Source organism: Ursus maritimus, unplaced genomic scaffold (assembly GCF_017311325.1).
Source record: "Ursus maritimus isolate PB19 unplaced genomic scaffold, ASM1731132v1 scaffold_12, whole genome shotgun sequence".
NCBI classification, from domain to species: domain Eukaryota; kingdom Metazoa; phylum Chordata; class Mammalia; order Carnivora; family Ursidae; genus Ursus; species Ursus maritimus.
In genome coordinates, this window is record NW_024423564.1 from 34,158,812 (window position 1) to 34,170,290 (window position 11,479).

Genomic DNA, 11,479 nt, shown 5'->3' on the forward strand with positions numbered 1-11,479 from the left:
ACATTGTCACACCATTTAGACACACAGCCCTACTAGAGATATTTTTTAAATATAATTATTTTTACAGGTATCTGCATGAACTCAACAACTTTGAATAAGTCAAATTTCTGACTGAAAACCACAGCTGGACTTTAATGTCATTGGTGGTATTTCGGATTTTAGCCTTTTGTGTCCATACTGAACTGCTTGCCTAGTTCACTTAGTACAGAAGTTCCAGACATTCTTACAAAAAAGGTGTTAAATTCCCAGCAAGTGTTTTGGACTTTTCATTATATTGTAAAGCTTTCTCTCTTCCCTTTCCATAGTTTTCTCAATTTAAAGCATTGCATTGCATTGTAATGCAAAAAAAAAAAAAAAGGGTACCGAGGAGCATTTGTACGTACAGTCCACAGAGGAGGGCCTCTGCCTGTTTTGTTAGTGGACTAGAACCATGCCTCGCACATAGAAGGGACTCAGTAGAACTGATTGTTGGTGGTGAGCCGAACTTTTCACCTCTGGTTTGGAAGTGATCCTCCAGAGGCTTGTGTCTTCAGTTACATGGGCCAATAAATCTTGAGAGTTTAAACCAGTTTGAGTTGTTTTCTATAATTTTCCATCAAAAACATCCTAATTGATGTGAAACTCTTTTTACTCCCTTGGTTTCTTGCAAGGCCCCACACTATCCTGTTCTCTATTTCTCTCTGGCTCCTCTGCCAGCTGCCCTGGAACGACCATGTAGCCTATGGCGTTGCCTTCTCACTCTCTACCCTGGTTCTCAACAATTTCAGTGGAGTTCGCGGCTTCCACAGTCAGTAACACTCTGACAGTTTCCTACACTGCTTGCCAGAGTGTTCTCAGAAAACTCCAGATTTGTGTATCCAGTTGTACATCTCTGCTTGAGTCTAAAGGCCCCTCACAGACTGGATGTGCAAAATCAAACACACTGTGGCAATACCCATATCACCTCCTGTATTTGTTTCTGGTTAATCGCATCACCATCGACCCAAAAACCTGCCCTCTGCCTCATTTCCCGTCACATGGGTTTAGTTACTAAATCCTAAGGGTTCTCTCCACTCCTGCTCACACACTCAATAAACCAGCTCTAATGAATCATTTATAATTCCCCAGATATGCTAGTTTGATAGTTCTGTGTGTTCACTTGTACCATTTGCTTGGCCTGACCTTTCTACCGTGAACTCCCTCTTATCCTCAAAATGGGAGTCCCAAGCATTCCCTCTCTTACACACCTTGCTCTGTTTATCTCTGTATCTGCACCTGTCCATTGCTTTTCCCTGTGCCCTGTATTTGCAGAGTACTTACTGAAACCGGTAACCCAGGGGTTAATGGGGCTACATGCAGCTGCAGACTATTAAGTGCAGCTGCAACTTTTTACCTCGATTTTTTTTCAGATACCTTTACAGTTCCCTGATACTGCAAGAGGTGGATTTGAGGCTTGCCCTCCTGTCTCCTTGTTTGACTGCCTCTCAAATAAACCCTCTCCTTGCTGCACACTTGTCTTCAGTGATCGTCTTTGCTATGAATTGGGCAGATGAACTTGGATTTGGTTACATTACCGTGTGCCAGGCATTGTTCTTGGTGCTTTACGTGTATCAACTCATTTAATTTGATGAGGTAGGTGCTATTACTAGCCCTACTCCTCCCCGGGGAGCAAATGGAGGCATAGAGAGGTTAAGTGATTTGCTCCAGGTGGTAGAGCTGGGAAGGCAGGCAGTCTGTTTCCAGACCCAGGGCACTCCTTCACTGCATTGGAGAGGAGGAGGAGCGCCCAAATAAGCCCATAGATTGATGCATTAATTTGTATGTGTTTCATTCAAAGGACGTCTTATCCCTAGAAGGCACTCAGAATATAAATATTTGGAGAACTAATGAATCCAAAACCAGTTCACTAACCAGAGGCATAGCATTTGTTTAATGCTATGGAAAGCATAGCCAATACATAAGTGTGTTAGGAAGAGTAATGAATATTTCAATGATTTAGTACCTTATTTATCACATATTTGGAGTATTTTTCATTGAAAGCCTTAAAACAATAGGGTTGAGAATATACCCGTCCCTCCAAAAATATATTTTAGCTTTTCACTTGTTTTTCAAAGTCTACAGTTTTTTAAGCGAAGTGAAGTAGCTTTAAATCATCGATTTTGCTTCAAATTTCATTGGCTTTTTTCTAACCTTTCAAACAATGGCTTAAGTGTAGAATCCTAGCACTAGGGCGGACGAAGACCTCCAGAAGTCCTCGGGTACAGCCTTGCCAGAATGTAGGAATGGCTTCTCTGTGATCTTTGTCTCTCTTTTCTAGGTTCACAGATGAACCCACAAAATGACAGGCTTACAGGCTGGATTTGAAAAGTCATTTCCTGTGTGTCTGTAATAGTTTGGTTCCCAGGGTCTGGAACTCCTGTTCCTTTCCCTGTGTTTACCATTTTCTGAAAAAGAAGAAACAGAGTATTTGGTGCCTATTATTGAAGTAAAAGTGCAGCTCTATTCCTGGCATAATTACCTGTCTCCCGTTTTTCCATGAGACCAAAATTCTAGCAACCTTCTCTAGCGCACTGGGGAGTTTGCGTTAACATTTTAAATTTAGAATTCCTGAGAGAAACTGCAGTAGAATAACAGAACGATCACTTCCAACTGAGGAGGTGACTTGCCTGCCGGCGAAGTTACAAGCAAGCCAACTCAGAAATAACTCCTCCAGGCTCCTGCTGCAGAAAGAGCTCAAGACCCCCTTGCTAGTTTTTGCTAGTTTTCAGTTTAGAGAGAGAGAGAGAGAGAGAGAGACACACACACACACACACACACACACACACACGATTTTCCAGGTAGTAGGACCTTCTTCTCCTCTTTCCACCAAGCTCTGCCTCAGGCTTTCCCTCCAACCCTCTCCTCAACTACAAGAAGTGGCCTAGAAGCTTTAGCAGTAAAATTTCTTCCATCACATCTGGAATCCTTATGTCCAGTATGTAAGGCATAAAATCTTTTCTTTTTTTCCTTTTTATTTAGGCTTAATTACTTGAGCTCAAAATCCTGCAGGCCCTTGCGTCCCTCCATACCAAACTAATTAGAACAATTATCTGAGCCAGCCATGGCTCCAGATCTGTTAAAGCCTGTTATTGAGGTTAACAAATGAGAGGGTTAATTTCTCCAGATTGCTCCATAGTTGGCGAAGAAAGATAACAAGTCTTTTACATTAGTAGGGTGCTTTTGAGATTTCAAGCTATTTTTTCTCAACACCGAACTGCCACCCAGGAGAAGAGCTTTCTTTGGGGTTCCAGCCTGTCTGGAGGTAAGTGACTTAATTCTGAACCGAAGCTCTTGGAATTCACTACGGCACATGAAAGAGGGCCTCCTGGCCTTGCTGCTTCAACTGTGTAAAAATATTTTGATACTTTTTAGAAAGAAATGGGATTGCCAGGTAGTAGCCTCTGGTGCCAGCTTGGAGAGGTTGACTTAAAACTTTAAGCAGTAAGTGGCTTTTTCTAGATAATTAGACCAGGGCCCTGTGTATTTTTAACTTAAATTCATCCAGTCACTTTGGCTAATTATAAACTACCTAGGTTTTTCTATTCTTTTCCCACTTTTGTGTCCCCTGTAACAGTAGCAAGGCTATCCTATGTCAGTCTTACTGGCTGGCTAAACTGGAGTTCCTAATTTAATCTTTTTTTGCCCTGGAGGGGTTTTTTTTAGCTCGCTTAGCCTAGTGTTGATTTTTTTTTTTTTTTTAAGCCCAAGCGATTTAGTTTAAAAAGAATTCGAGTTTCTTAGCATTACCATGATTTCAAATAATTTTTCCAACGGAGATTTGTGAAAATGTAATAAAAAGTGATAGGAAACGAGTTTTCAATTGCCTCACCTGAGTGCCAAAAGTGAGAAAAAAAATCCTTATGTCACAGAAGCGCAGAAAACAAAAACTTGTATGTTTTCTTTACTACAAATATATTTTGTCTTTTTCAAGGACAGGATCAAAGTTTATGCCAAAAACACAATAACAATTTATTACTTTCAAGTCACGTTGTTCCAATTAATTCTCATAACATCAATGTTACATATAAATTGTTTATAATAGTAATGTTCATTTAAAAATATTTCTGGGGCCGCCTGGGTGGCTCAGTCGGTTAAGCATCTGCCTTCGGCTCAGGTCCTGATCCCAGGGTGCTGGGATCGAGCTCACGGCGGGCTCCCCGCTCAGCAGGAAGCCTGCTTCTCCCCCTCCTTCTGCCCCTCCTCTGACTCATGCTGGCTTGCTCTCTGAAAGAAACAAAATCTTAAAAAAAGTAAAGGAAAACAGTATTTCTGATTATGGGGGTGCCTCAATGGCGCAGTCTATTAAGCGGCCGACTCTTGGTTTGGACTGAGGTCGAGACCACAAGGTTTTGGGATCGAGCCCCATGTCAGGAGGCTCCACACTCAGCATGGACTCTGCTTGAGACTCTCTCTCCCTCTGCCCCTCCCCCCACTTGCACACTTCTCTAAAATAAATCTTAAAAAATATTTCTGATTATGACAATGGTACACATTCATTGTAGAAGTTCTGGGGAAAAAATATAATGAAGAAAATAGAAATCACATTTAGTACAGAAATCCACCAGTAACGTTTTGATATGGAGTATTAGAGTGTTTTTTCCTATTCACATGTGTACATATTCTGAACAACATAGATATTCTATACTGCACATTAAGCATTAATTCCATTAAGAATCCTCAAACACCTTTTTAAATTTTCATTTATCTACTTGGACTTTGAAATTATTTCCACATTTTTCACCACTATAAATAACGCTAAGATGAACATCTTGTAATTTAGTATTCAGTTGTAGAATCTGATTATAGAACTGCTTTTGTGAATAGGAATTTAAGACAGAGTCCTCTGTAAAGTTGATCTAGCTTGCTTGACTTAATGCTAACTTCTTGAGACCACATTTAAACAAATATTTTAAAAGTTTTTGTACTTTTTGACCTCCTCCATGTTAAGTCCCTGTCCAAAAACCAGCTCTTTATAACAGCAATCTGGTATTTCTTTTTTTAAAGATTTTATTTATTTATTTGGCAGAAGAGAGAGCACAAGCAGGGGGAGCTGCAGGCAGAGGGAGAGGGAGAAGCAGGCTCCCCGAGGAGTAAGGAGCCCAATGCAGGGGCTCAATCCCAGGACCCTGGGATCATGACCAGAGCAAAAGGCAGCCGCTTAACCAACTGAGGCACCCAGGTGTCCCCAGCAATCTGGTATTTCTAATATGTCCTCTTTTTAGCTGCTCTGAAAAACCATGTTTCTTTTTAGACTGCTCCAAAAAGCTGCTCAGATTCCAAAAAGCCATTCACCAGTGCTCAAATTGAGAAGCTGGTTATTTTGCCTTCAGCAAAAGGAATTTGTGGTCACTCTGAACTAAAGACGGACTTGAGGGTGGAAAGTGGACAGAGGGAAAATAAATACGTAAAGCGGACTGGGCTTTCCTTCCAACCCACCTGTACATTATTGACAATATAATTGCAATTAATAGAGAAGAGCCTTAGGTGGAGCCAGAGAGGCTTCTGGAGAAACCCCTTCTGCATTCAGGCAGGCCCCATCGCCCAGATTCCCCACAGCCGCTGGCTGGCCTCACGGCAGGAGGCGTCCAGAGCAAGCCAGCCAAGAACGGAGCGCGCCAGGGAGCACCTCCTCTCAAAGAGAAGAAAAAAGGCCTCCTTATCGTGGTCTGTGGAATTGGGGAAATTCCACAGCCAGAGCTCCTAGTCAAGTTTTACCAGAGGGTTTACAAAGCAGCCTCCCAAGAGAGGAGCTCCCTGGGAGAAGTAACGTTACCCCCTTTCTCATCTGGTCACTTAATCGCACTTACATTGTTACCTCCCTGCTGGGCATTTCTTATCTTCCTAACTGGATCTGGAGCTGCTGGGGAGTCCGCAGGGTCTCCCAAGTCTTGTGGAACAAACCCTCGGACCCAGCCCAAAGCAATAAAATTAGAAGTTGTTCGGTAATTATTTGCACAAGTGAACCAACACTTAGCATCTTGGAGCAGATGAGCCGTTAGGTCCTTCTCTATTAGTCTCTTTTCGATGGGGAACTAGGCAAAGCAACCCAGGGGAAAGAGGCCCAGGAAAGGGCAGTTTACCAATGACCTTATCTCCCTGGGCTGGCCCTGAAGAAAGCTAACCGAGTCCAATTCTGATTCCTGTCCCTCAGTTAATCCAACTGTTAATAACCTTCAATTAACTGAGATCCTCCCCCACTTCCTCAATTTTTAGGAAAAAAAATTATGAGAAAACAATAGGGATTTTTATCTTTTAAAAAACAAGTAAAACTACTTCCTCAATGTTGGCCATGGGCTAGGTAAAAATCCAACTCCGTCTCCTCAACCTTCTCTGTCAATGTTTCCAGAAATATGTTCCAAGAAAACTGCTTGCAGATGCTCTGAGAAAAGGTTTCCATTGACAAGAATCTAGGATTCTTCCCTTCTAGATATTCACAATGAACATGAGAGTTACAAGGGTTCTGAGGAGTCACTCAATAAAGAAGCCTCTACCTTCTTGGCCCGTGTGTCTCAAATTTACCCGAGCACAGAATTCTTGTGAGGAACAGCTGGCAAAAATTTGTGGAGTGCACTTGCAGACATGCTACCGTCCACCATGTGGCATGACAGTACTCACTTGGTTTACATTGGGTGCGGGGAGAGTTGATCATCGATTATTCAAGGAGTATCTTCAGTACAGTCTACTTGCTAAATTATTTTTCAAAACAGTTGTTGAATCAAAAAAATTTTTTTAAAGATTTATTTGTTTATTTGAGAGAGAGAGAGCACGCAGATGAGTGAGAACACCAGGGAGGAAAGGACAGAGGGAAAAGGAGAAGCAGGCCCCTCTCTGAGCAGGGACCCAAGACCCTGGGATCATGACCTGAGCCGAAGGCAGACGCTTAACCGACTGAGCCACCTGGGTGGCCCCCCCACCTTTTTAATCAAAGATATTTTTAAGAGAAATGCAAATTAATACTCCTAAGGGATACTCTTTCTCCCTAAGTAGGTTAGAAAAATGACACTTGACAGCACATTCTGGTAAGGATACGGAGACACAGCATTCTCATACAATGCAAGTAAGAAGGCGAAATGATCTAAATCTATGGAGAACAATTTGGCAAAAACTACAGAAATTACAAATATATTTGTTGACCCAGCAATCTCACTTCTGGGAATTTATCCTGTAGGTATGCCTATACATGTACCAAATGATATATCTAAAAAAGTCATTTATTGAAACACTATTTATTATAGAAAATACTGGAATGGATTCAAGTGACATAGGGGACTGGTTAAATAACTATGGTTTATCCGCACAATGGAATAGTATTCAGTGCCAAAAGTAAGGAAAAAAAGAAATTCTCTGGATGGATATGGAAAGATAACCAGCATATATTATAAAATGAAAAAAGGAAATTGCAGAAGGTGTCTCTACTGTGCTACTGTTTACTTTTTGTGTAAGAAAGGGGGTGATAAGAAAATATATTCACCAGACAATGGAATATTGTTCAGCACTAAAAAGAAATGAGCTATCAAGCCAGAAAACATGGAAAAAACTTAAGTGCATAAATGAAGGAAGCCAAGTTGAAGAGGCTGCATACTGTATGATTCCATCTGTATGACCTTCTGGCAAAGATTAAACTATGGGGCACCTGGGGGCAGGGAGTCTGCTTCTCCCTCTCCCTCTGACCCTCCTCCCCGCTCACGCACGCGTTCTCTCCTTCTTTCTCCCAAATAAATACAATCTTAAAAAAAAAAAAAGTAAACCTGTGAAGACTGTAAGAAGATGGGTGGTTGCCAGGAGTTGGAGTGAGTGGGGGATGCATAGGCGGAACACAGAGGAATTTCAGGGCAGTGAAAATCCTCTGTATGGTACCATGGTGTTGGATACATGTTGTTATCCGTTTGCCCAAAGCCGTAGAATGAGCGAGAGTGAGCGGTAACGTCAACTATGGCGTCTGGGCGATTATGTTGTGCCGGTGCGGCCTCATCAGTTGTAATCAATGCACGACTCTGGGGGGGACATCGATAATGGGGAGGGCTGTGGGTGTGTGGGGGCAGGAGGTAAATGGGAAAAATCTGTACCTTCTCAATTTTGCTTTGACCTTAAACCTGCTCTAAAAAAAAGCCTTTTGAAACTATGGAGAGTCGTGTTTGTTCGTGTTTGTATCAGGTGATCCTGCAACTATGCAGAAGAGACCAATGAAAGCAGTCACCTGTAAGAGGACAGGGGGAGTTTGGTATAAATAGCGACAATGTCAAACTTTACCTAAGCCCTGTGCTCCAGACAACCGTGAAGCCTAAGACATCCCCAACCCTTTTGTGTACTAGGAAATAGCAAAGGAACCCCCTCCTATCTGAAATGAGACCCATCTTCATAAGACTCCCATAAGACTCCTTTGGATGGCTCCCTTGTTGACCCGCTCCTTCCCTCTCCTTACGACATGACATCCCTTATTAATGAATGCTCTCCCTATTATAGCAGCCAGAATAAAATTACCTCTTTCATTGTCGAGTGCATTTTCACAACAAGCATGGGGACAGAGGTTGAAGACTTCTTGGGGTAAACCTTTATATATCATTTTGATGTTCCAACCATGTGACTGCCTGGCCCACTTTAAAATTTTTAATTTAATTTAAAATACCAAACAAGCCAAAGATACTTTTGACAAACTAGGGGCTACCTTGAAAGTGCCATTAACTAGACTACCTCAGGTCTGGCATCCCAGTTCAGTGCTTCAGGATAGAAGCTTGTCCCACTCTTCAGCTTTCTCTATTGACCGATGAGGTGACGGCTCACAGACCTTTCCAGGCTTTTCCTTCCTCATAAGTACACTTGTAATGAGATAACATGGAGAAGAAGGGAAAAGAGGGAAAAGGCAGGAAGCGGTCCTGTCCTCTCCTGTATATTTTTTTTAACCCGTGGCTGATAAAATTTCCTAGCTGGAACCCATAATCTTTCCTCCTACCGCAGAAACAAGTCATTTTTCTCTTTTCTTCCTCCACATATGTCCACCCTTTGGCTCTTCTTTCTCCTTCCACCTTCACTTTTCATTAATGTTTTGGAAGCCTGGGCCTACATGTACCTCGTGCATGGCCGTTTCCCTGTTCTTGCTGGCTGGACCTTGGATGTGGTGGCCTTGCTTTGATGACCAGTCCTAAGAGAGGGCACTGCAGTTTTCTGGAAGGGGCCTGAATCACTGAGTGACCAGGAGGAGCAAAGCTGCACTGAAGACCTGGACCATTCATACTAAAACTGTTACACGAGAGAAAAAGAAACTTTTTTTAATAAAGCCACTGTATGGATTAACTTTATTCAAACCAGCACAGTTTCTTTTCAAGGAAATCGAAAGGGTTGTATTAGATAATCTCTAAGAAGCTTCCCAGTGCTAACTTCTGTGAATCAAAGCCTAATTTTGCCACCATAAAGGGTTATAGAGGCTCTGAACTTAGCCGTGTTCCTAGAACGGGTCTTACACAGCTGGGATGCGTTTGCTATTCTCTGGCCTAATGGATAAGACCTGGACTTTGGGTTCAGCCTCATAAATCCAGTTCCTGGCCCTGCTCCTTACCACCTGTGACCTTGGGCAAATTGCTTAAGGTGTCTGAGTCTCACTTCCTTATCTATAAAATTCAGATAACATTAGGAACGGTTTCACAACCTGAGGTAATCCAGGAGAAGTTCTTGACTAATAAGAAATGCTCGATAAATTGTAGTTGCGTTTTTTTATCGTTGTTGCTGTTAATGTTATTGTTATCATGAACTTTGTTAAAAATATAAACCTCAAGTGTAATAATATTTCCATGGCCAGATCTTATCCAAATTCTGATTATCTGCTTGGTATCATCATTTTAAAGAATTAATGGACAAAAAAAGTATCATAACAGATGAGGATCGAGGTAAAGGGTGAGGTGAGTGGATGTGGTGGAGGCATCCACTCTTTGCTGGTGTGTGGTTCTCCTGTTTCGTGGGAATAGGGGAGACTGTACTTCCCAGCCTTTTTGCAGTTAACGCAAGACATCGTGACTAGTTCTCGTCAAGGGACCGTGAGTCCAGGTGCTGCAATGACATCTGGTGCGAGAGATTTCCAAGCGGATGCGCATTCTCCCTCATCTCTCTCTTCCTGAAGCCGCTGGCTGAGCCGATAGCATCGTACAATGATGGAGCCCCCATCGACCTGGGTCCTTGAATGACTATACGGAGCAGGTCCACTTCTCACCCTCCGCCTCTGACTAACTCACATTGGCCATGCGGAATAAGAAAGAAGCCTTGCTGTGTTGACATTGAATATGCTATCCCGTTACCTATGTTGTTCTAATATAATGAGTCACGACCAAGTTGCCATAATATCCGGAATACTTAAACCTTTGCATTGAAAGGTCAGAGTGCCCACCATCTGCCAACTGTGATGATCCTTGCTGGAAATTTCCATGATTAAAATACCTAAAGGTGATTTAAAACATAGAAATTTTTATTTCATTAACAAAAGCATGCCAATGAAATTTCCAGGAGTGATTAATATAGACGTTCTATGATGAGAGCCCCTAATAGTACAGAGAAAAGCTCTTATCATTTTTTGCTGAGTGTATTGAGATGATTTTTTTAAAAAGATTATTTGTTTGAGTGAGAGAGAGTGGGGGTTGGGGGGGCAGAGGGAGAGAGACAAGAGGACTCCCCACAAAGCACAGAGCTTGATCCCACTACCCTGAGAGAACAACCCCCCCGCCCCCAGAATCAAGAGTTGGCTGCCCAACCAACCAACTGAGCTACCCAGGCACCTCAAGATGGTTTTTTTAATAGTCTTTTTAAAAAAGATTTTATTTATTTATTTGACAGAGAGAGAGAGCACAAGCAGGGAGAGTGGCAGGCTTCCCCCCTGAGCAAGGAGCCTGATGTGGGACTCAATCCCAGGACCCTGGGATCATGACCTGAGCCGAAGGCAGCTGCTTAACTGACTGAGCCACCCAGGCCCCCGCCGCCAGGTGATTTTTTAGTGTATATTTATTGCGTAGTTGTTAAGAATGCCCTAACTCTAACTGACTCTAAAGTCAGGCTGCCTAGATTTGAATCTTGACTTCACTTCTTATTTTGAGCAAGTTCCTTCATTTCTCTGACCCTCAGTTTCCTCTTGCACCTCACTTATACAGTTGTCATAAGGATTAAGTGAGTTAATATATATAAAGTTCTTAGAATGTACATGACACATGGTAAGTCTTATGTAAGTGTTAGCTATTATTATACTGATGATTATTTCTAATAATTCTGATGATTTCTGAAATTAGAAATTATGCCATACAATCTTGTCATAAGACTAGACTGATAAGTCATTGGCACAGAATAGAGACCCCAGAAATAGCTTCAAAGCAGGACTGCTATCCACTTGGTTTGCATGTTGTCCCTGCAGCAGTAATTTACAGACAGTATCTGTTCTGGCTGATTTGGACTATACCCTTGGTCCCAGGCCATGACAATTCAGTAC